Below are 5,000 nucleotides of genomic sequence, written 5' to 3'. Positions count from 1 at the left end.
AGAGAGAGTAGGTTTAAGACTTTAAACATTCGAACATTTTGAGTTGTTTTGCACTTGGAACAAAGTTTGCAAATTGTACTGCACAAAATGCACCTGAGGAATGTGGTCCGGGCAGCTAACTGATAAGCACACTCACCTTAAGTTGTTTTAAATCCTGATGTTCGAGGCTAGGGTTTGGGGGGTTTTCTCTTTTCTCCAGTGGCTTAGTTGACGTGCATTTACCTGCAAGGCTCACATTTACTCTGAGAAAATAATTTGATTGCTGTATGTACATTAATCTACTATGCATCATAAGAAGCCTTTTGTTTTGGTCACAGTACTAGAGTGATCTTACTTGGCCCAGTGAAATAGAAAGTTGACTAGTTACAAATTCATCAGAAAATAAATAATTTAAAGTGGAGTTTTGGGTGATGTAGGTTCTTCCGATATGCGTCTCTTGTTTATTACAAGAGACATACACCTTTGACAAGCCACAGATCAGGAGCTGCATTATTTAGCAGATACTTGTATTGTTCTTAAGATGATCTATGAGATTCGCACAAAGCAGCTGTTCTGTGGAAATTTCATTTTCTTCCACCAACCTTACCACTGTTAACAAGTGTCAGATACTGAAAATGAGGTAATAAATTCCACTCAAAGTTTTACATTAACATTGTGTTGGTTTATCTTTGGGGGTCCATAAAATCTTTCCCCGTTTGAAATCATGGCTGAGAAACTATAATGTTGGCGGTCAGCGTTGGACAAGTTTTATGCACGTAAAAAACCCGCATAGATCAAAGTTTTAGTTTCAGGTCATAGTCAGGGTTATTTCTGGGTGGTATTCACCCCTTCCAGACTGAATACCGCTTGAAAATCATTCCGAAAGGATTAATTTACGGGCGTCAATTTCATTACCTGGTCCCTACGAACAAAATACCGGTTTCAAAATGGTTGCACATGTTCCTGTATAATATTAATTCGACAGTGTAAAAGTTAGCAATGATTGTAAAGGTAGTTAGATCTCTAGCTGCCAATAACCGTCTTATTAAAGTGATACAATGTAGTGCCATTTGTTAACGCTCCGTGAAGCGGAAATTTACAGCTCTTACCATTGGGAATTGCATCAATTCCGGTTCCGATTCCATTCATTCAGTTCAAAAACTTCCTCGCACAAAAGAAGGCTTGATTCAAATCTGTGAATGAGTCTACATTTCGTTCCAGGAGCATGATTTCAATAATTGAAAGAGTAGAAATTACCAGGAAGCTAGCAGCCATATTGTAGTGACAGCGATATTTGGTCCGCGGAACATGTCGCAGAAAGTGCTCTTTGATTGGCTCAAGAGGGGGGTGTGACGGGGGTGGGGAACCCGCAGAATGTAAACATCGCGGAAAATACCCTTTTCAAATTTTTCAAGCAATGAAGACATTCTTGGTAGTCTCAACACTTCTAGACTGCTTTTACATCGAGTTACACGAGGGGCACCCAACGACAATTTTCGGAAAAATATCTGTTCGGAAGACGATTTGAGGTCTAGAATTTTCGGAACATTTGTTGTAAAATTTCTTGCTTGCCTGCCTCTTAGGATTTTCGAACATCTAAAAAATGGTAAAATTGCCCATTTTCAACGGATTTTTACCCTAAAAAGGTCACCTAGAATTTTCGGGAGGCTTTTTTCTGGCTGAAATTTTTAAACAGGTAAGTTTTGATCCCTAAAATTTTCGGATCACTAGACTTTCAGCTAGGAAATCCGAACAGATGAAAAATTTATAGGGGATAAATATATGCCCATATCCACCGTTTAAATACTAAAACACGTTTAACAATGCTATGTTTAAGTGGTTTTGAACTATATTCTCGTTGGGTGCCCCTGTTACACAGAAATTTTTCACTTTCTACGAGTTTACCGTTACAATAAACGGTACCTTTTTCATGATCACCAACAACAATGTATTTTATTTAAGATCCATAAGCTTACAATATTTTATGCCCTGCAAGTAGCCATAGTGCTAATCTAGGCAGAACAAACATTATAAATAAAGGCGTTATTAAATTACATATTAAGAAAAAAGGAAAAGCAAAAAAGAAAAACCCCTCACACAAACTCAAGCATAGGGGTTTTGTTATTAGAAAAAATAGACTAAAATTACAATGGTTCATTTTCTAGGTTGTAGAGAAATAGAGAAACACTCCTTGGCAGATAATCGCGTTTTATAGTGATGTTTTGTGCTGAGTTTCACAAACTTATTGAGGGGACTTTTGGAGCTGTCTTAGCGTGGACGTCATACAAGAAATAGCTTGGTTGTTGAAAGAAAAAAGACTGTAAAGGAAGACTGTGAGGAATTTTCCGATTTCCCTTTGTAACTCATTTTATGTCAGTTTCTTTGCGTAAATCACGCTCGAGATTCGACTTTTTAGTTTGAAATGCAATAATTCCGCTAATACGAGACATATGCAAATTTCCTCACACCCTTTTTTAGGTCTTTTATCTGTCAATCAGATACAATAAAAAGGAAGTGAATATTTAACAACGCGAAAGGGCTGGAGCTTCAGCAGTAAACTCGATACCTCTGAGTTCGAGAGCAAAAAACTTAAGCGCCTTTTGAAATTGGATGAAATAAAATCTTTTCATAAGGTAATTTAGTCTTTTAGCTTTAATTTGATATATAACTTGCCTTTGTAGCCTTTGGCACCTCGTTTTCCTTTACCGAGACCTTAAATAAGGACTAACAAGTGCATGATATAAATTCAGAAGAAGCCGTGGAATGCCTTCAAACCATGGTAATAATTAAATTTTTCAACTGTCCAAAACAAATTCCACGCAACCTTATTCCAATGATTCTACAAACAAAAGTTTCCGTAGCAGACATAACTGAAAAATGTCGCAGACATTACATTTTGGGAAACACATTTGTTATCATTCACTTTTCTTATCAGTGTTGCTGACTGTGGCTATGTCAATTTTTCCTGTAGTTACTTGTCTAAACATGAAGCTGTGAAATGATCATTTACTTTATTTATGTTCTATTAGAATATTATATAATCTCCTGCTGACCTAGTGTGAAGCAATACCAGTCAGATTTTTTTTCTGCTATAATGAATCCTTAAAATAATTTCCAAATTAATTTCGTCACATCTCAAGTAAATGTTGTGAGGAAAAAAACCCTTTCAGTAGTGAGGAGATTATATTTTTTTCCCAAAACTGATTTAGCTACTAAAATTATCATTTTTTGTCATTCAGTCTGACTTAAAGACAGATAAAATGTAAATTTGCACTAAAATTTCACATAGTTCACGACATATTACATCACAAATTGTACTTAAAAAATAATACTCATTGTTGTTTTGGTGGTTGTCAAATTCGCCCTTTATCCCTGATCCATCCTTGATCGATGCACTTGACAGCTAGAGCACAACTCACAACAACAGCAGCGGCAGTCGCATCTAACCCTGTGGCAACTGAAGAAAAGAGAGAATTTTGCTTATTTGTTGACACAGATTTAAACTATGAAAGTTGCTAAGACCTGAATCTGAAGCTACACACTGAATTCCTACACTTTTCGAGCATATAACAACTAATCCAATTGATTATAAATTTCCTGAAATGTTGCGTACACACGGCTCCAAATGACCAATTAATGTCAAGGGTTGATTTGATAATTATTCACGGAGTTAAAATTTTCTAATGGCCGTCATTTCTTTACCGCAGGTCAAGAGCGAACGGCGGACTGTTGTGTTGGTAGCCCCATGAACCTAGGACCCCTGCGCGCGTAATGTACTGTCATGAACATGGTTGTATACTCACTCACCTATGTAACTTCCAACATCAAGAACAGCAATGACTATAGCAATCTGATCAACTTCATTTGAACCAGGCTAAAGTGGATGTGAGCTGTGAGAGGATCAACAAAAGTAATTATTAAGTTAACATAAGGTAACTTGACCACAAAGTCACCCTCTTGAGCGTGATACCTTACAAAGATCCTCACAAGATATTCTACGTTGTCAAGGAAAAACACATTCATGAAGGAAATGCCTAGTTCTAAGACTAACACAAATTGTGGTCAATCAATTGCTACAGAATTAGAGAGGTCCTAACATTTCTTGAGAGCACCAGCCCAAATCCTCATGTGGCTGTGACTGGTTCAATTTTGTCCTTGGTATAAATTTAATTTTCCTTTGTTCTAAGCTCATTATCAGAGATGTACCCAAATACCACCAAAACAACAACAATTTCTTATGTTGAGCCTACTGATATGAAAACAATGTTTATTAAGGGTCAACTTCCTATATTTCTTCTTGCAAATCATAATTTTAGTCTTCTTTGGATTCAGCGATGAAAGCCAATGTGCACAATACTCTGAAAGGATGGAGAGAGCATTTTCTAGTCCTTGATCTGACTGGGACATCAAAACTAAATCATCTGCATATAGTAGACAGCTTAGATGGGATCTATTATTTGGTAGAACTATGTGATCTGTGTCCCCTTGGTCAAGTAGAAAGGAAAATACAAAGGAGTACCAAAATAAAAACCAAGGATAAAATGGAACCACAACAGCAGATAAGCATGCGATCCACTGCAGTAAGTTAAGGCTGGTGCTCCAAAAGGTGATGGAGGCTCAATTTCACATGATATACAAGAAATGTGAAAGAAGGAAATAAGATAGTACAGCAATAATTAAATCAATGCACCCTCTCATACGTACCATGGTGAAGAAAACTGTACAGCTCTGTGTACGGTTGCTTTGAGCAAACACCTCGACACAAGTCAGATTAGTTGACAGCACCCTTAAATGAAATGGCAACGCGATATATTTACTTTTTTGCCGCATGAAACACTTTAGTCGTAAAGGATATACAGGTGAAATTTGGTTTTAAGCCCTATGATTTCAAATCTCATGGATAACAATTTTTTGGGTTGCGTGAAAATTCATGGGAAACCACTTTTATTTCTTTTAATGAACAGAAGGGCAATTCCATGCAAGACAATGACATTTTGAATTTTTTCAAATAAAATTTTGCA

The 5,000-nt window shown here is 36.7% G+C and overlaps 2 long non-coding RNA genes across 3 annotated transcripts in view; both read right to left on the bottom strand.

Moving 5' to 3' along the window:
* LOC140943669 (uncharacterized) overlaps nucleotides 1–1,270 on the bottom strand; it is a 6,878-nt gene extending 5,608 nt beyond the window's left edge. The window contains exon 1 of the long non-coding RNA XR_012166619.1: nucleotides 1,089–1,270. This is a non-coding gene — a long non-coding RNA (uncharacterized lncRNA). The remainder of the gene's footprint in view (nucleotides 1–1,088) is intronic.
* A 633-nt stretch (nucleotides 1,271–1,903) lies between these two features.
* LOC140943667 (uncharacterized) overlaps nucleotides 1,904–5,000 on the bottom strand; it is a 6,895-nt gene continuing 3,798 nt past the window's right edge. For both annotated transcript variants that reach the window (XR_012166616.1, XR_012166617.1), the window contains exons 2-4: nucleotides 4,684–4,765; nucleotides 3,787–3,869; nucleotides 1,904–3,436 (exon numbers count right to left, since the gene is read on the bottom strand). This is a non-coding gene — a long non-coding RNA (uncharacterized lncRNA). The remainder of the gene's footprint in view (nucleotides 3,437–3,786; nucleotides 3,870–4,683; nucleotides 4,766–5,000) is intronic.

Source organism: Porites lutea, chromosome 7, assembly GCF_958299795.1.
Source record: "Porites lutea chromosome 7, jaPorLute2.1, whole genome shotgun sequence".
Lineage (NCBI taxonomy): Eukaryota > Metazoa > Cnidaria > Anthozoa > Scleractinia > Poritidae > Porites > Porites lutea.
This window is presented reverse-complemented; position numbering and strand designations above follow the sequence as displayed.